Source organism: Hyperolius riggenbachi, chromosome 2 (genome assembly GCF_040937935.1).
Source record: "Hyperolius riggenbachi isolate aHypRig1 chromosome 2, aHypRig1.pri, whole genome shotgun sequence".
Classification (NCBI taxonomy): domain Eukaryota; kingdom Metazoa; phylum Chordata; class Amphibia; order Anura; family Hyperoliidae; genus Hyperolius; species Hyperolius riggenbachi.
Window position 1 is genome coordinate 29,075,457 of NC_090647.1, and position 21,622 is coordinate 29,097,078.

Below are 21,622 nucleotides of genomic sequence, written 5' to 3' on the forward strand. Positions count from 1 at the left end.
AGATAATGTTGCAGAGATTTTATCACGATTTTAATGTACGTCAATGGAGGCATTTTTTTAAAAAATAAAAATGCCTTCAAAAACTCTATATGGTGTGACAAGGCCCTAACTGGGTTACCCCCAGAGTCCATCTCAAAACTTTTTGAGACAGGGCCTTCTGTCATGCTGCCCCTACACTTTGAAACTCCTTGCCAGTGTCACACTCATTTAGGACATCTCCATCCTTGGAATCTGTAAAGTGAGCCTCCAGACTAAAAATCTACTCAGCAGCACTGAAAAGGATTGGTGTTTCTTTAACAGTTTCACAGCATCAGAATTTTGTCTTTCTTACCCAAGCCTCATTTTTAGCTGCACAGAAGAAAACTGCCCAGGCATTTTTCCCATGATGCTGTGCAAAGCATGATGGGATTTCTGATGTTGTTGTTCTCATTCTGCTGTTTCGGTGCAATTTTTTTTTTTTTCAATTTTGAAGTTGAGATTTGAAGCCTAGCGCATGCAGCTGGGAGGGAAGCTCACCACACAGGACAGTTGGAACTGTGTCTCATGCTCCCTGTCACCTCCTTTCAACCAAAAATATGGCTGCTCCCATGACAAAGATGGCTGCTCCCATAAAATCACAAACATTTGCCTGTTCTTTTAAAACAGGGTGGGTGAGAGATTATATTACCTATCTATTTTAATTAACATAACTAATGTAACTTAAAGCGGAATAAGATACAGGCAAGTCGGCAACAAGGATCAATCAGCTGTGACTGTAACTTTTATATGAGGACTAACCTATCAGGACAAAAAGGAATCCAAAGTGCCCAATCACAAAGCGGCATGCCAGCAGGTCGGCTGACACACAATCACACCTGTGCTCACAGCGGTGGAGCGCGTACTGAGGACGCGTTCGACACTTAGCCAATGAGTGCTCTGAGGTCAGTGGAGCGCCATGCGCTCCACTGACCTCAGAGCCCCGCTGAGACTCAGAGGCTTTTGCCTCAGCGTGGGTCTCGGCGTAACGCCGCCATGAGAGGCGGAGAGACCTTACGCTGTAATTAGAGTTCTGCTTCACACTGACACACTAAACTCACTGTGTAATGCACCACAAACATCTGTTTGCGTAGTGCTGGACTGGCACACCACGGCGAGAGTGCAGGCCGTGGCGGTTTTCAAGCCCATATGGTCGGGCTGAGGTAGCTGAATGACGGAACAACTGTGACTGAGTGTCCAGCTGATCGAATTTGGTCTGTCCACAATGAAGCAATGACCTTATTATCTTCTTGTATGTAGGTAGGCAAAGGTGGGTGCCCCAGTATAGGTAGATAGGCATAGGTAGGTGTCCCAGTATAGGTAGAGAGGCATAAGTAGGTGCCCCAGTAGTTAGCTAGGCATAGGTAGGAGACCCAGTATAGGTAGGTAGGCATAGGTAGGTGACCTAGTATAGGTAGGTAGGCATAGGTAGGTGTCCTAGTAAAGGTAAGTAGGTGCCCCAGTAGTTAGGTAGGCATAGGTTGGTGTCCCAGTAGTTAGCTAGGCATTGGTAGGTGCCCCAGTAGTTAGCTAGGCATAGGTAGGAGTCCCAGTATAGGTAGGTAGGCATAGGTAGGTGCCCCAGTAGTTAGCTAGGCATAGGTAGGAGTCCCAGTATATGTAGGTAGGCATAGGTAGGTGCCCTAGTATAGGTAGGTAGGTAGGTAGGTAGGTAGGCATAGGTAGGTGTCCCAGTAGTTAGCTAGACATAGGTAGGAGTCCCAGTATAGGTAGGTAGGCATAGGTAGGTCCCCAGTAGTTAGCTAGGCATAGGTAGGTGTCCCAGTATAGGTAGGTAGGCATAGATAGGTGCCCCAGTAGTTAGCTAGGCATAGGTAGGAGACCCAGTATAGGTAGGTAGGCATAGGTAGGTACCCTAGTATAGGTAGGTAGGTAGGCATAGGTAGGTGTCCCCGTAAAGGTAAGTAGGTGCCCCAGTAGTTAGGTAGGCATAGGTAGATAACTTAAAAGACAACAAAACAAGACCGAGAGCCCAATATGGTGTAGTATGTCGGATTATGACGGGATAAATGTAAATTTGCAATGGATATACTCACAAAATTGGGTTACCACCAAGGTAACCACTGGAACAACAGGTGGGGAGAATTCTGACCTGACCCCACTCAGGTATAAAATTGTCGCTCTCTGTAGGTAGGAAAAAGGTTGGGGATACACCCCTCCACCCAGGGTGGACTTAATCAATGAAAAAACAGCAAGAAACAACAGAGGCGCCAGCAAGAATAAAATATTTAAAAACCGTTTAAAAGGAGGGGTGTAGGTGGACTCACCTCCCTCAGGTACAAACCAGCCAATGAGCCGTCAATAAACAATAATGATATTTATTGGGGATTCTCCGAGTACATGCAACGCGTTTCGCGGGCAAAGCTCCCGCTTCTTCAGGCAATCAAAAATGGAGAAAACTAGGGGAGAAAAAGGAAGAGGGCAAACAAAATACGATGGGAATCAGCCAGAAAATGCTTAACAGAACAATATGATAATAAGTAATATATTATCTCTCAATAATCCAATAATACACATAGTTTTTGCAACCTAAAACATGAATGAATACATCCTGACTGAATATATCCATAATTGAATGAAAAAATAAATAAATACCTACATATATAAAAATACATAGAAAAGCACATAAAAACTTTTATATATGCACCCATAGAAAATACATGTAAAATGCATAGCTCATCAAATCCTACTATATATGAGTTTAAATAATTGCAATAGTAAATACCTGCTTCTAGTCACCTCATGATTGGTGTATAATCCTATATATAAATAAATATCTAAATTGCCAGTGGGACCTGCCCATATAACACAGAAAAGCCCATATTACTTATAGCTCTTTACAATAGAGAATATATGTATGTAGCATGGCTTTGTACAAGGTATGAAGAGGAAGAAAACTGTCAATGCTTACCATTGAAAGGACGAGTTCTGATAAGAGCGCCTCTGTAGGAGTCTGTGGTGGGCGCTCGCTCGAAGAAATTGTAACACTGGCGCCAAAAAAGCGAAGGTAATGGGCGGGCATGTCAACCGGGAGCGTCATGTTGTGACGACTTCCGGTTATGCTCCGTAATGGGCAGCACTATGCAGACGGAAGTATGCGTCTGTCATAAACCGCTACTGTGTGGGCGGACGCGGAAATGACGTCGCGTCAGCCCCGAGACAAAATAACTTAAGGGCAGACGCTTGCGCGGTGTTGCACTAAAGCTGCCGCCGCCATGTCGTAGGTGGCTGCAGTATAACAAATGGTTTGACCGATCAAAATGTGTGAAAAATGTTGACAAATGTAATTAGATGTTTGATGTAAATGAATATACACATATTCTGACATAGCTGAGTCCAGATTGGCTGCAAAAGACATTCTTAATCTTAATGATAGTGTAGTGCTGCCACCCAGTGATGATTATTTGGATGGCAGAGGGTTCATTTATCACAAAGCCCTGATTATAACGTCTTATTGGAAAAAAACAAGAAATCTTGACATGTCTGTTAGGACTATGAGTACATATGCTAGGTGGGCCTGTTATATTTTGTGTTCTACTGGACAATATGGGCTAACATAGATGTATAGGGGCAACCATATTCCATCAATATATATCTATGGTCGAAAATTGCACTAACATGCAACACATTAATGAAAATGCAAGATGATTTGAAACAATAGGCACATTAAAAAACAATTCGTTCTTGGTATTCCCTAGAAATAGAAAGGAATAAAAACATATAGACATAAAATTAATATACGAGAGAATAAAAGAGAGCGAATCAATGGTCCCAATTTTTGGGGGCTAAAATAATTTTTCCAACACTTCATTGAGGCCCTCTGGGGCCAGGGTCCTTAAAATCTGTATCCAAAACATTTCTTTCTGTCTTAGCACCTCAACAATATTAGGTGCCTGTGTGGATTCTATTAAGGTTACTGTGAGGGATTGTGGGTCACCGCCGTGATGAGTGCTAAAATGTCTCGAAACACTGTGCATAGGGTATTGTTTTAATATATTTCTCTTATGTTGACCTAATCTTTCACGGACCAGCTGGGTGGTACGGCCCACATATTGGAGCTTACAAGGACAGGACATGAGATATATCACATTCCTAGATGTACATGTAATGTTCTGTTTGATGATATATTCAAGATTGGTAGTATTAGATTGAAATTTACCCGTGGTCTTGATGTACTGACAGGCTGTGCAACGTACATGTTTACAGGGGGCGGAGCCTTGATGTAGAGGTAGAGTGGTTTGGGTGCTGTGGTGATCAAAAGGTCTGAATTTACTGGGTGCCAATATGCTACGCAGATTGGGAGCACGTCTAAAGGTGAGCAATGGGTTTTTGGGTAGTGATGGTCTGAGAAAGGGGTCCTGTGCCAAAATTTCCCACCTATTTTGCAGAATCGAGCGTATCTGCTTGTTTTGATTGCTGTAATTGGTTATGAATCTAGGGAAAACAGTGAGATCTGTTGCCTTTGTCGTGTGAGAGGAAGTACCGGTAGATATTGTGGCTTTACGTTTGGCATCTTTTATCAGCTTTTTTGGATATCCACGTTCAATACATTTTTTTTGTAAGAGTGTTGGATTGGGTCTGAAAGTCAGAAAAATCAGTACAGTTACGGAAGATTCTTCTATATTGGCAATACGGTGTGTTGGTAGTCCAAGGACGATGGTGGAAGCTATCAAAGTGTATGTAATTGTTTGAATCAACTTGTTTGAAGTGTGTTTTGTTTTTTATGGTATTATCAGTGATGTAAAGAACTAGATCCAGGAATTCAATTGTTTGAATATGATGTTGAGAGGTGAAGTTGAGTCCGGCTGGGTTGTCATTCAGAAAATTGAGAAATGTAGGGATCTCTTTCTGATCTCCCTTCCAGATAAAAATAAGATCATCTATATATCTTTTATATAAGATGATATTGTGACTAAAAGGGTGCGATCCATTGAATTTTAGTTTCTCCAGGAATCCCATGGTCAGATTAGCGTAAGAAGGTGCGAACGAACTTCCTATGGCAGTGCCGGTGATTTGATGGTAATATTTATCTGCAAATGAAAAAACGTTGTGGTGTAGTATGAACTCTGCACAATGTTTGATGAATTGTTGTTGTGAAATAGGCATATCTGGGTTAGTAGACAAGAAATATTCAAGTGACTGGAGACCAAAAGAATGTGGGATGTTGGTGTAAAGTGAAGAGACGTCACAGGTTAGCCATATATAGTTTGTCTGCCACGGGGTAGACCTAAGGAGGTCAATTAAATGTTGGGAATCTTTTAAATATGACGGTAATGCTTGTACCAGGGACTGCAGGTGTTGGTCAATAAACTTAGATAAATTACTGGTAATGGAGTCTATACCTGATATAATGGGTCTGCCTGGTGGTTTGGTGAGATTCTTATGAATTTTAGGGAGATAATAAAAAAACGGCGTTGTCGGGTGATTATTGATGATAAAATTACGTTCATTTTTTGTTATGATACCATTTATGAAAGCTGAATTGATGAATTGTTTGAGAGTGGAATTGAAGATTGGGGTGGGATCAGTGTCCAATTTGTTATAATGTAAGGAATTATCGAGTAGTCGGTTGGATTCCTCGATGTAGTCTGTTTTGTTAAGGATTACTATTCCGCCCCCCTTATCTGCAGGTTTAATTATAATATCCTGATTATTTCTAAGTGAGTGTAGAGCTGATTGTTCCAATCTAGTTAAATTAGGTGGGAAGGAGTGGGGATCTAAATTCAATTTTTGTAGATCATTCATAACCAAGGTGTAAAAGGTATCTATAAAATTTCCTTTAGAGGCAGTAGGATAGAACCTAGATCTACCCTTCAATTAAGTTGTGATATATTTCTCTGTCCTAATTTCTTCTATGTTAGCTGTACAAGTTGGTAATGCATCGTTATTGGTAACTATGAGTGTGTCAATGGTGTTGACCACAGACGGTTGGAGTTTCTTAATCGTAAAATTTCTCTTAAGTGTTAATTTTCGAATAAAGGAGTTCAGTTCTGCAAAGAGTTTGGGCATCTGGGAGGAGCTGTTCGGACAAAAGGAGAGACCCTTCTCTAGTAATTGGGTCTCGGACTGAGCCAGAGTATAGTGAGACAAGTTAAAAATGCAGTGGGTTGATAATGTCGAATCAGTAGTTAGTGAAGGGGGGAATTCTTGCGATTTCTTTTTTCTTTTCCCTCTATGTCCCCTTTTTCGGACTCGGGCAATGGTCTCTTTATTGTCTGTTTGGGTTGGAGCACAACATGCGCCGCCGTAGGGCTGGGTAACGGCAAAAGCAGAGTGCTCTGTGTGATGGACAGGGGTAAATCTAAAAAAGAGGAAGTCAAATTGTCTGAGGAGGTATTATCTGTTGTGTTCGTAGTTTGTTGTGGTTTGATGATGGGTCGGAAGTAGCTGTTGAGGAACGTAGTTTTGGTGCAAATACTAGGTTTCCTGGAGGTGGGGGGAGTAGGCGATACTGGTTGTGTATCATGAATACTGATTTGAGATAGACCTAAAAGGTCAACAGTACCCAACTGGTTATCCAAATTAGTCTGGATAGGGTCCAAGGCTTGTGTTTCAGGTATGTTTGAGTGGTTGTTCTCAATTGTTAATGTATCTGGGGGAGAACCGCTCAGGAAATTGCAGCTAGGTTTGTGGTTGGGCAAAAAGGGATTAGTCTTAATTGATGATGGGGTTGACTGTAAATTAACCTCACCGTGTGTGTCAGAACTATTGCTTGTAATGGTGTGAGGCTTGGTTAATCCAGTTGATTTCTTGGAAACCTTACCACGGGAGGGTGTCTTATGTGTGATATTTTCCAAGAGCGTTTTAGTCAGGGTTGCTGAATGAGCAAAACTAAATTTAGGACAGGGTAAGGCCGTGATTCCATTACCAGTGGAAACATTGGATGGGGTGGGTGGAATGTACCCAGGAGGGGGAACCAATAGGGGTGGAGGATAAGGTGGGTAACGTGTCGGTGGTGGTGGTATAGTGAGACTCATGAGTGAAGGTGGTGGCTGTGCAGGGGTGTGTAGCGGGGCCCTGGGATTATTTGAAGGGAATGGTCTGGCCTTACGCTCCCTCTCTTTATGTTCAGCGTAAGCCAGACGATCCCGATTGAGCTTCTTTAATTTAGTTTCTACGGTGTCGGCTTCAAATTTTTTTATGTGTGCGATTAAATTGGACATAAGGGGGTGGTATTGTCTATTCTTGAGGTGTAGTAACAGTTGTTCTTTACAATTTTGAATAGTTGGTTGAAGTTCCTCTATTAGGGAGGTTCGTTTTTTGATTATTCTCTCCATCATTCCACCCGTGCATGATTCTAAATAAATATACCAGTCCTCAGAGAAGATGGTATCATTAGGAAAAGCCGTTAATGTTTTTATACGGATACCATCTGGGGATATTTTTTCATTGATATAGGTTTGTTGCATTGCAATGTCCGCAATATTGAAAAACTCATCCTTGAGTGCTTGTTCCAATTTGTTGAATAGAGGTTTGAGGTCGATATCTGGCGCTGGGATATCCGGTGATGGATCCAATGTGTCATCCTCAGGTGGTGGTGTTGGGGAAGTTTTAAACTGTGCAAGTAGGCGTTCTCTATGTGTGGCTCTTAATTCGATGAAATCCATGTTTATGGGTCTGCAATCGGTCTCACTCTCAATCGATGAACGATGAGGAAATCAGCAACTTAAAAGACAACAAAACAAGACCGAGAGCCCAATATGGTGTAGTATGTCGGATTATGACTGGATAAATGTAAATTTGCAATGGATATACTCACAAAATTGGGTTACCACCAAGGTAACCACTGGAACAACAGGTGGGGAGAATTCTGACCTGACCCCACTCAGGTATAAAATTGTCGCTCTCTGTAGGTAGGAAAAAGGTTGGGGATACACCCCTCCACCCAGGGTGGACTTAATCAATGAAAAAACAGCAAGAAACAACAGAGGCGCCAGCAAGAATAAAATATTTAAAAACCGTTTAAAAGGAGGGGTGTAGGTGGACTCACCTCCCTCAGGTACAAACCAGCCAATGAGCCGTCAATAAACAATAATGATATTTATTGGCGATTCTCCGAGTACATGCAACGCGTTTCGCGGGCAAAGCTCCCGCTCAGTGGCGGCTCCAGGAAATTTTTTTAGGGGGTGCTATGCAGGTGCTGGACCAATTTCCGGGGGAGCTGACGACCTGCGGCGCGCGAAGCGCGTCGCGGCAAAAAATGGGTGTGGCTACAACCTGCGGCGCGCGAAGCGTGCCGCGGCGAAAAATGGGCGTGGTCATGACCGGATGAGGGCGGGGCTAACTGTAATTTAAAGTGAACCCAGGGTGAGAGTGATATGGTGGCTGCCATATTTATTTCCTTTTAAACAATACTAGTTGCCTGGCAGCCCTGCTGATCTATTTGGCTGTAGTAGTGAACTGAATTACACCAGAAACAAGCCATGCAGCTAATCTTGTCAGTTCTGACAATATTGTCAGAAACCCCTGACCTGCTGCATGCTTGTTCAGGGTCTATGGTTGAAAGAATAAGAGGCAGAGGACCAGCACGGCAGCCAGGCAACTGGTATTGCTTAAAAGGAGATAAATATGGCAGCCTCAATATTATTCTCACCTCGGGTTCCCTTTAAAAGTGCAACGCAAAGACAGAGGGCCCAAGTTTTGGTGACCCTTTTCCCAGAAAATTCACATAATTGTGCAGGTTTTCTCAAGAAAATACACGTAATGTGAGCAGATTTTAACAAAAAACACGTCCAATGACCCCAATATGCACAATCGTTATCAGATATGGCTCCAATATGCACAATCGGTAGCAGATATGACCCCAATATGCACAATCGTTATCAGATATGGCCCCAATATGCACAATCGTTATCAGATATGGCCCCAATATGCACAATCGTTATCAGATATGGCCCCAATATGCACAATCGTTATCAGATATGGCCCCAATATGCACAATCGTTATCAGATATGGCCCCAATATGCACAATCGGTAGCAGATATGGCCCCAATATGCACAATCGGTAGCAGATATGACCCCAATATGCACAATCGGTAGCAGATATGACCCCAATATGCACAATCGGTAGCAGATATGACCCCAATATGCACAATCGGTAGCAGATATGACCCCAATATGCACAATCGTTATCAGATATGACCCCAATATGCACAATCGTTATCAGATATGGCCCCAATATGCACAATCGTTATCAGATATGGCCCCAATATGCACAATCGTTATCAGATATGGTCCCAATATGCACAATCGTTATCAGATATGGTCCCAATATGCACATCAGATATGGTCCCAATATGCACAATCGGTAGCAGATATGGTCCCAATATGCACAATCGGTAGCAGATATGGTCCCAATATGCACAATCGGTGGCAGATATGGTCCCAATATGCACAATCGGTGGCAGATATGGTCCCAATATGCACAATCGGTGGCAGATATGGTCCCAATATGCACAATCGGTGGCAGATATGGTCCCAATATGCACAATCGGTGGCAGATATGGTCCCAATATGCACAATCGGTGGCAGATATGGTCCCAATATGCACAATCGGTAGCAGATATGGTCCCAATATGCACAATCGGTAGCAGATATGGCCCCAATATGCACAATCGGTAGCAGATATGGCCCCAATATGCACAATCGGTAGCAGATATGACCCCAATATGCACAATCGGTAGCAGATATGACCCCAATATGCACAATCGGTAGCAGATATGACCCCAATATGCACAATCCGTAGCAGAAATGACCCCAATATGCACAATCCGTAGCAGAAATGACCCCAATATGCACAATCGGTAGCAGATATGACCCCAATATGCACAATCGGTAGCAGATATGACCCCAATGTGCACAATCGGTAGCAGATATGACCCCAATATGCACAATCGGTAGCAGATATGACCCCAATATGCACAATCGGTAGCAGAAATGACCCCAATATGCACAATCGGTAGCAGAAATGACCCCAATATGCACAATCGGTAGCAGAAATGACCCCAATATGCACAATCCGTAGCAGATATGACCTCAATATGCACAATCCGTAGCAGATATGACCCCAATATGCACAATCCGTAGCAGATATGACCCCAATATGCACAATTCGTAGCAGATATGACCCCAATATGCACAATCAGCATCACCTGAAAAAGAAAAGAAAAACCCATTTACTCACCTACAGCCAAAAGACCTTCTTTCCCGACCTCCTGTCCCGAGTCCCGACCTCATTGTGGCGCGCAACGCCCGCGCGCCCACGATCCTCTTCCTTCCCGACGTCACGACGAGACTTCCTGCCTGCATGCAGAGAGCAGGGCTACGGGAAAATGGCCGCCCGAAGCCATGCACTGCAGACTCGAAGTCTGCAGAACAGGGCTCCGGGCGGCCATCTTACCGTAGCCCTGCCTGCTGCTCCGTGCTGCCGCTGTGTGAACTGACTTGGCGTCTTTTAGACGCCTGAGGTCAGTTCACTCCAGGGGGTGCTTTGGGGGTGCTTGGACAATTCTAGGGGGTGCTCGAGCACCCCCAAGCACCCCCCTGGCGCCGCCCCTGCTCCCGCTTCTTCAGGCAATCAAAAATGGAGAAAACTAGGGGAGAAAAAGGAAGAGGGCAAACAAAATACGATGGGAATCAGCCAGAAAACGCTTAACAGAACAATATGATAAGTAATATATTATCTCTCAATAATCCAATAATACACATAGTTTTTGCAACCTAAAACATGAATGAATACATCCTGACTGAATATATCCATAATTGAATGAAAAAATAAATAAATACCTACATATATAAAAATACATAGAAAAGCACATAAAAACTTTTATATATGCACCCATAGAAAATACATGTAAAATGCATAGCTCATCAAATCCTACTATATATGAGTTTAAATAATTGCAATAGTAAATACCTGCTTCTAGTCACCTCATGATTGGTGTATAATCCTATATATAAATAAATATCTAAATTGCCAGTGGGACCTGCCCATATAACACAGAAAAGCCCATATTACTTATAGCTCTTTGCAATAGAGAATATATGTATGTAGCATGGCTTTGATTGGATGGGGTGGGTGGAATGTACCCAGGAGGGGGAACCAATAGGGGTGGAGGATAAGGTGGGTAACGTGTTGGTGGTGGTGGTATAGTGAGACTCATGAGTGAAGGTGGTGGCTGTGCAGGGGTGTGTAGCGGGGCCCTGGGATTATTTGAAGGGGATGGTCTGGCCTTACGCTCCCTCTCTTTATGTTCAGCGTAAGCCAGACGATCCCGATTGAGCTTCTTTAATTTAGTTTCTACGGTGTCGGCTTCAAATTTTTTTATGCGTGCGATTAAATTGGACATAAGGGGGTGGTATTGTCTATTCTTGAGGTGTAGTAACAGTTGTTCTTTACAATTTTGAATAGTTGGTTGAAGTTCCTCTATTAGGGAGGTTCGTTTTTTGATTATTCTCTCCATCATTCCACCCGTGCATGATTCTAAATAAATATACCAGTCCTCAGAGAAGATGGTATCATTAGGAAAAGCCGTTAATGTTTTTATACGGATACCATCTGGGGATATTTTTTCATTGATATAGGTTTGTTGCATTGCAATGTCCGCAATATTGAAAAACTCATCCTTGAGTGCTTGTTCCAATTTGTTGAATAGAGGTTTGAGGTCGATATCTGGCGCTGGGGTATCCGGTGATGGATCCAATGTGTCATCCTCAGGTGGTGGTGTTGGGGAAGTTTTAAACTGTGCAAGTAGTGTTGGGCGAACAGTGTTCGCCACTGTTCGGGTTCTGCAGAACATCACCCTGTTCGGGTGATGTTCGAGTTCGGCCGAACACCTGACGGTGCTCGGCCAAACCGTTCGGCCACATGGCCGAACTAAGAGCGCATGGCCGAACGTTCCCCGAACGTTCGGCTAGCGCTGTGATTGGCCGAACGGGTCACGTGGTTCGGGCCCGAACGCGCTCTGATTGGCCGAACGGTCACGTGGTTCGGGTAAATAAATACCCGAACCACGTCATATCTCCGCCATTTGTCTGTGGGTTTAGCTTTGGGTAGGCAGGCAGGGTAGTTCGCTCTCCAGCCACGCTAGCCAGGGTCCCCCCCAGTCATTGTGTGTCGCTGCTGGGAACAGTAGTACACCGCTCGCTCAGCCACACTATATATAGCATTGTTTACTGCCACTGTGTACCTCGCTCAGCCACGCTATATAAATAGCATTGTGTTTTCTGACACTCTGTGTACATGGCTTAGCCTGACTAATATAGCATTGTGTGTACTGCCACTGTGCACCTCGCTCAGCCACGCTATATATAGCATTGTGTGTACTGCCACTGTGCACCTCGCTCAGCCACGCTATATATAGCATTGTGTGTACTGCCACTGTGCACCTCGCTCAGCCACGCTATATATAGCATTGTGTGTACTGCCACTGTGCACCTCGCTCAGCCACGCTATATATATAGCATTGTGTTTTCTGACACTCTGTGTACACGGCTTAGCCTGACTAATATAGCATTGTGTGTACTGCCACTGTGCACCTCGCTCAGCCACGCTATATATAGCATTGTGTGTACTGCCACTGTGCACCTCGCTCAGCCACGCTATATATAGCATTGTGTGTACTGCCACTGTGCACCTCGCTCAGCCACGCTATATATAGCATTGTGTGTACTGCCACTGTGCACCTCGCTCAGCCACGCTATATATATAGCATTGTGTTTTCTGACACTCTGTGTACACGGCTTAGCCTGACTAATATAGCATTGTGTGTACTGCCACTGTGCACCTCGCTCAGCCACGCTATATATAGCATTGTGTGTACTGCCACTGTGCACCTCGCTCAGCCACGCTGTATATAGCATTGTGTGTACTGCCACTGTGCACCTCGCTCAGCCACGCTATATATAGCATTGTGTTTTCTGACACTCTGTGTACACGGCTTAGCCTGACTAATATAGCATTGTGTGTACTGCCACTGTGCACCTCGCTCAGCCACGCTATATATAGCATTGTGTTTACTGCCACTCTGTGTACACCGCTCAGCCAGACTATATACCGTTGTTTACTGACACTCTGTGTACACCGCTCAGCCAGACTATATACCATTGTTTACTGACACTCTGTGTACACGGCTCAGCCTGACTATAAAGCATTGTGTGTACTGCCACTGTGCACCTCGCTCAGCCACGCTATATATAGCATTGTGTTTTCTGACACTCTGTGTACACGGCTTAGCCTGACTATATAGCATTGTGTGTACTGCCACTGTGCACCTCGCTCAGCCACGCTATATATAGCATTGTGCTTTCTGACACTCTGTGTACACGGCTTAGCCAGACTATATAGCATTGTGTGTACTGCCACTCTGTGTACACCGCTCAGCCAGACTATATAGCATTGTGTTTACTTCCACTCTGTGTCTGCTGGGCCTGGGAACAGTAGTACACCGCTCACCCGCCACTGTATAGCATTGTGCTCTGTGTCGCTGCTGGGAATAGTGGTACTGTATAGCATTTCTGTACTGCCACTGTACTGCTGCCAGTCAGCGTGTACTGTAAGGATAAGTGAAATGAGGAAGAAATCCGGTGAAAGAGGAAGGGGCAAGGGAAGAGGTGTTTCCCCTGACGGTTCACGTACAGGCCACAGGGGAGCACCCAAGAAAACCCACTCAATACCGCCCATGTTGTCCAGGACAACAACCCTCACAAATCCAAAAGAACAGGACCAGATAATTACTTGGATGACCTCTCAAGCGTCCAGCAGTGGGTTAAGCAGCACCAGCACATCACGCACGAGGTCCGAGTCCTCAGCCAGTTACAAGGAGCCAGTGGGCACAAAGCTGACACAACCGGCAGCGACACCACGCACACAACTGCCAGATAACCAGTCCTATGAATTACCTCAGGACACAATGGGGTATTCGCAGGAGCTATTCCCAGCCCAACAAACTTCCACCTATGAAAGGTCAATGGAGGAACAGCCAGAAATGTTGTGCCCGGATTCACAACCATTAACTGTGGGAAATGCACCGCGCACTGAAATACAAGGCGAGTCCGAGGAGGACTCGGTAACCCAAATCCCAGAGCAAGTTGGGCAGGAGGGATTGCAATTGCAGGAGGTCGGCCGACAAGATCTGGAAGACGACGTTGGAGTGAGCTGCGCAGAGGTTGTTCTGGGGAGCTCTACTCCACGGCGGCGGCCCCCCACAATGACATATGACGAGTTTGAGGAGATGGAAGAGGAGGGTATGGACAATGTGGACAGAGACCCAGATTTTATTTGTGAACGAGAACATCGCCGTCGTAGCAGCAGCACAGATGAGTCTGTTGAAGAACCCACTGCTGCACGAGTTCGCCTTGTGCCACAAGGTAGGCGGCGCGCAATTTCAGGCACCACAAGCGTGGAAGTTAGAGTGAGAGGCAAAAGAGGAGGAAACAGAAATCGCCAGCAAGGAGGCAGGTGCTCCAAAGTCTGGGCTTTCTTTGAAGACTGCACTGAGGATGTTACCATGGCGATTTGCAAGGTGTGCAAGACTCGCCTGAGCAGGGGGAAAAGTATTAACAACCTCTCCACCACCAGCATGAGCCGCCACATGCTATCCAAACATCCCACTCTGTGGGCAAACGCGGCAGGACAGGGTACCAGCAACACTGCCTCCCTTGGGTTCACCAGACTCACCACCAGACCCGCCTCAGCAGCAGCAGTAGCCCAGCCATTGCGTGGTTCACAACATTTACAAACATCAGACGACGCTGACACTGTCACTTTCCGGAGTAGTGCTCTTGAGGTCTCCCAGTGTTCATCAAACACAACAACCAACAGCCCTTCCGTGTGCAGCGCTACGGTTCAGTTGTCTGTGTCGGAGATGTTTGAGCGCAAGAGGAAATTGCCAGCAAATGACCCCCGGGCCGTGGCAGTAACAGCCAGCATAGCCAAGCTTCTGGCCTGCGAAATGCTGCCATATCGAGTGGTGGAGACAAACAGCTTCAAGGGCATGATGTCAGTGGCCATCCCACGTTACGTGGTTCCCAGCCGCTACCACTTTGCGCGCTCTGCAGTGCCTGAGTTGCATGAGCACGTGGTCAGCAAAATAACCCGAAGCTTGAAGAATGCCGTTGCCTGCAAGGTTCACCTCACCACTGACACCTGGACGAGTGCGTTCGGCCAGGGTCGATACATCTCCCTTACCGCGCACTGGGTGAACCTTATGGAGCCTAGCAGCGATTCCTCACCTGCTACGGCGCGGGTGTTGCCCACGCCGCAAACAGCTGCACCGCCGTCCCTCCCACTGGATAACAACAGCAGCACCTACCTCTCTGACTCCTTCTCCTCCAACGCATCTCAAAGCTGTACCTCATCCGGAAACGCTAACCCAGCAGCAGTAGGATTGTGGAAGCAGTGCAGCACAGCTGTTGGCATGCGTCAGCAAGCGTTGCTGAAGCTGATCTGCCTTGGGGATAAGCAGCACACAGGGGAGGAAATTTGGAGGGGAATAAAGGAACAGATGGATTTGTGGCTGGCACCGCTGGACCTGAAACCGGGCATGGTTGTGTGTGATAATGGGAGTAATCTCATTCGCGCTTTAAGGTTGGCTAAGCTGACACACATCCCTTGCCTGGCGCACGTGATGAACCTAGTAGTTCAGCGGTTCCTGAGGACATACCCAGGCGTGGCCGATCTTCTGTTGAAGGTGCGTCGAGTGGCCAAACATTGTAAAAATTCCAGTACTGCTTCGGGGGCACTCGCCAAGATGCAGGAGCGCTTCAATCTCCCCCACCATCGCTTGCTGTGTGATGTTCCTACGCGCTGGAATTCTACGCTGCACATGCTAGCCCGCTTTTGCGAGCAGAAGAGTGCAGTGGTCCAGTACATGACGGCGCAGTACCGAGGCGCATCCGGCCAGCTGCCAAGCTTCTGTGGATCCGATTGGGCCAACATGTTGGACCTCTGCCAAGTCCTCCAAAATTTTGAGCAATCCACGTTGCTTGTGAGCAGTGACAACTCTTCAGTCAGCATTACCATACCACTGCTGTGTTTACTGAAGAGGTCGATGTTAAAAATCAAGGAAACAGCTGTCATGATGCAACTGGGGGAATCTGAAGGAGAAAACGATCAGCGTGATGGTACCAACATCAGGCCATCCGCCTCAGGGAACGCTGGCCCCAGCAGCTATGACGAAGAAGAGGAGGAGGAACAGCTGGAGTTGGAGCAGGAATTTCATGCCACCACTGACGAGGGCCAGAGCGGTGCACGTTGGACTTCCACAATTCAACGCGAATGGTCAGCAGAAGCAGACCAGGAGGAAGGTGACGACTATGATGCATCACAACAACTATCACAACGCTCACAAGAGGATGATGAGGATTCTGGTAGGACTCTGGCACACATGGCTCAATTCATGCTAGACTGCATTGAACGTGACCCACGCATTGTGCGCATTCTGGACAACACCAATTACTGGGTTTATACCCTTCTGGATCCACGGTACAAACACAATGTTCCAAAACTGCTTGAAGAAAGAGTCAGACAGGTCAAAATGGAAGAATACCAGCAGGCCCTTGTGGAGACTTTAGAGAGGAGATTGACATCCTCCCCCTCCTCTAGCCAGTTGTACGCAGACAGACTGACTTCCGCAAACCCAGGACGACCAGGAGGGCAGCAAACAACGCAAGCCGCAGCTAGTACCCAAAAGGGAACGGTATCGGCAGTGTCCTTGGAGTGGGAAAATTTTCTGACACCCATGCAGCAGCAGCCCACTGAACAGCAAGCGTGCAGATCCACCTCCAACACCGATCGCCTGGAGAAGATGGTCAAGGACTACATGTCAGATGACGTAGCTGTGTCGAACAATCCATCTGCACCCTTCAACTATTGGGTATCGAAGCTAGACACCTGGCACGAACTGGCAATGTACGCAATAGAGGTGCTGGCTTGCCCGGCAGCCAGCGTTATGTCGGAACGCTGTTTCAGTGCTGCCGGAGGCATCGTCACAGATCGGCGTATCCGCCTCTCTACAGAAAATGCAGACCGTCTGACTCAAATTAAAATGAATCAATCCTGGATTGGAAATGACTACGCAACACTCCAGGACCCCAACCAAGTAACATGACCAATGAACATCTGGGATGGTGTAGCGTTTCCGGTCCCTGTTTATTGAACCTCTCATCTGTATTACATTTATGACTGCATGGCGGCAAAAAGCATTGCTGCTATATCCGCACGCTTTTTGTCCTCATGCAAGGCCTGGGTTGTTGTGTCTCAAAAACCGTGGCCTTCTCCTCCTGCGCCTGCTCCTGTTCCATCACGTCTGCTGCTGCTGGGTTAGCGTTGCCGCGTGGTCCCTGTTTATTGAACCACTTATCTTTATTACATTTATGACTGCATGGCGGTACAAAGCATGCTATCCGCACGCTTCTTGCCCTCATGCAAGGCCTGGGTTGTTGTGTCTCACAAAGCGTGGCCTTCTCCTCCTGCGCCTCCTCCTGTTCCATCACGTCTGCTGCTGCTGGGTTAGCGTTGCCGCGTGGTCCCTGTTTATTGAACCACTTATCTTTATTACATTTATGACTGCATGGCGGTACAAAGCATGCTATCCGCACGCTTCTTGCCCTCATGCAAGGCCTGGGTTGTTGTGTCTCACAAAGCGTGGCCTTCTCCTCCTGCGCCTCCTCCTGTTCCATCACGTCTGCTGCTGCTGGGTTAGCGTTGCCGCGTGGTCCCTGTTTATTGAACCACTTATCTTTATTACATTTATGACTGCATGGCGGTACAAAGCATGCTATCCGCACGCTTCTTGCCCTCATGCAAGGCCTGGGTTGTTGTGTCTCACAAAGCGTGGCCTTCTCCTCCTGCGCCTCCTCCTGTTCCATCACGTCTGCTGCTGCTGGGTTAGCGTTGCCGCGTGGTCCCTGTTTATTGAACCACTTATCTTTATTACATTTATGACTGCATGGCGGTACAAAGCATGCTATCCGCACGCTTCTTGCCCTCATGCAAGGCCTGGGTTGTTGTGTCTCACAAAGCGTGGCCTTCTCCTCCTGCGCCTCCTCCTGTTCCATCACGTCTGCTGCTGCTGGGTTAGCGTTGCCGCGTGGTCCCTGTTTATTGAACCACTTATCTTTATTACATTTATGACTGCATGGCGGTACAAAGCATGCTATCCGCACGCTTCTTGCCCTCATGCAAGGCCGGGGTTGTTGTGTCTCACAAAGCGTGGCCTTCTCCTCCTGCGCCTCCTCCTGTTCCATCACGTGTGCTGCTGCTGGGTTAGCGTTACCGGTCCCTTTTCCTGGAACCTCTTATATGTATTACATTTATGACTGCATGCCGACAAAAAACATGTTACCTGTGCAAAGAAAACAGACATTTCCCGCATTTAAAAGACAGTTTTCCCTTTGAAACTTTAAAATCGATTTTCTCAAAAACTATAAGCTCTTTTTGCTAATTTTTTTTTCCTCTTGTACCCACTCCCAAGGTGCACATACCCTGTAAATTTGGGGTATGTAGCATGTAAGGAGGCTTTACAAACCACAAAAGTTCGGGTCCCCATTGACTTCCATTATGTTCGGAGTTCGGGTCGAACACCCGAACATCGCGGCCATGTTCGGCCTGTTCGGCCCGAACCCGAACATCTAGATGTTCGCCCAACACTATGTGCAAGTAGGTGTTCTCTATGTGTGGCTCTTAATTCGATGAAATCCATGTTTATGGGTCTGCAATCGGTCTCACTCTCAATCGATGAACGATGAGGAAATCAGCAACTTAAAAGACAACAAAACAAGACCGAGAGCCCAATATGGTGTAGTATGTCGGATTATGACGGGATAAATGTCAACGCTCCCGGGTTGACATGCCCGCCCATTACCTTCGCTTTTTTGGCGCCAGTGTTACAATTTCTTCGAGCGAGCGCCCACCACAGACTCCTACAGAGGCGCTCTTATCAGAACTCGTCCTTTCAATGGTAAGCATTGACAGTTTTCTTCCTCTTCATACCTTGTACAAAGCCATGCTACATACATATATTCTCTATTGCAAAGAGCTATAAGTAATATGGGCTTTTCTGTGTTATATGGGCAGGTCCCACTGGCAATTTAGATATTTATTTATATATAGGATTATACACCAATCATGAGGTGACTAGAAGCAGGTATTTACTATTGCAATTATTTAAACTCATATATAGTAGGATTTGATGAGCTATGCATTTTACATGTATTTTCTATGGGTGCATATATAAAAGTTTTTATGTGCTTTTCTATGTATTTTTATATATGTAGGTATTTATTTATTTTTTCATTCAATTATGGATATATTCAGTCAGGATGTATTCATTCATGTTTTAGGTTGCAAAAACTATGTGTATTATTGGATTATTGAGAGATAATATATTACTTATTATCATATTGTTCTGTTAAGCGTTTTCTGGCTGATTCCCATCGTATTTTGTTTGCCCTCTTCCTTTTTCTCCCCTAGTTTTCTCCATTTTTGATTGCCTGAAGAAGCGGGAGCTTTGCCCGCGAAACGCGTTGCATGTACTCGGAGAATCCCCGATAAATATCATTATTGTTTATTGACGGCTCATTGGCTGGTTTGTACCTGAGGGAGGTGAGTCCACCTACACCCCTCCTTTTAAATGGTTTTTAAATATGTTATTCTTGCTGGCGCCTCTGTTGTTTCTCGCTGTTTTTTCACAGGCATAGGTAGATGTCCCAGTATAGATAGTTAGGCAGGGCCTGGCTGGCACAGTAATAGCAATTACCAAGGTCCAGCTGCAACAGATAGGGCTGTATAATGCAGTGTCAGTGGGCAACACAAAAAAAACACATCAGGAGAACATTAGCTCTCAAAAGAGCTGTTGAGGGGTGCTATTTTAGCAATAACAATCAGCCAGGAGCAAGCTAACAAGCCTACAAGAGCCTAACTAATCTTTCCCTATGAGAGTCTGCCAGCAGCTGTCCCTTCACTAATTAATGCAGGCACATGAGTGAGTGTAATAGCCAGCGCTGCCTGCCTATTATAAGGGGGGGATTGGCTCCAGGAGAGAGTGTAGCCTAATTGGCTACAATGTGCCTGCTGACTGTGATGTAGAGGGTCAAAGTTGAAACTAATGGTGCACTATGGGGGCGAACCGAACTTCCGGAAAAGTTCGCCTTACATGGCGAACGCGAACCACCGGAAGTTTGCCGGGAACCGTTTCGGGCCATCTCTACCTTACGCTCATCCTTTAGAATGATAAATTTCTTATTTTGAAATGTTAACCACTTTACCCCCGCCCGTACGAATTTCTCCGTCCCTTTTTCCATCCTTTCACCCCCAGGGACGGAGAAATCCGTACTTTCCGCGCTCCCGCCGCTGCCCGCGCTCCTGCTCGCTCTAGCGCGCATTCCCGAGAGTAAACACGCCGCCGGCCGCTCGCCCAGAGATCAATGAATGGGAAAATCCATTCCCGTTCGTTGATCTAAGCCCCGCAATGATCCGCTGCTTCTCCGCTAAGCAGCGCGATCATTATGAAAAAAAAAACGCATTAACAGCCTCCTAGTACTTCCTCCAAGCGTCCGGAACAAAAAGTTACTGTTGCCATCTTGTGGCCAAATAGTAAAACTACACCCTAAAGCATTTTCCCCATACAAATAGATTAATTATACACAAAAAATTTACTATTACCTCCCATACTCCCCATTTTTTTTGTAATTACATTTTTTTCAAATTTACAATTAAAAAAAATACATAAATAGTTACCTTAGGGACTGAAATTTTTAAATATTTATGTCAGGAGGGTACAACACTGTTACTTTATAAACTATGGGCTTGTAATTAGGGATGGACGCAAAACTGAAAAAATGCACCTTTATTTCCAAATAAAATATTGGCGCCAAACATTGTGATAGGGACATAATTTAAACGGTTTTATAAGCGGGACTAATGGGCAAATACATTTCATGGGTTTTAATTACAGTAGCATGCATTATTTAAAAACTATAATGGCCGAAAAATGAAAAATAAGGAATTTTTTCCCACATTTTTCCTATTTTCCCATTAAAACACATTTAGAATAAAATAATTCTTGACATAATGTCCCACCTAAAGAAAGCCTAATTGGTGGCGGAAAAAACAAGATCTAGTTCATTTAATTGTGATAAGTAATGATAAAGTTATAGACGAATGAATGGAAGGAGCGCTGAAAGGTGAAAATTGCTCTGGTGCTCAAGGGGTAAAACCCCTCAGTGGTGAAATGGTTAATATGAGAGAAAACAAACCAGGATAGAGATGACCAGTGTGGTTTGAATTATAAAGCAACATATTTTTCTTATGAAATCTTTATTGTATGCCAGACTAGGGAGTGATCGGGTCTCCCTCTTTCTTAGGTGTCTTGGCTTAAGTGTCCCTCTTTCTTATCTCAAAAAGTTGGGAGGCATGGCTTACTCATGTCATAAGTGTCTGTTCAACTGAATCTCATTGTGTGGATGCTCAGTGTTTAAATTTCATCAGGGCCGGGGCTTCCATAGAGGTAAACTGGCCAATTGCTCAGGGCCCCAGAGCTGACTGGTGCGCACTGGTCAAGGGTTATTAGCAAAAACAATAATAAA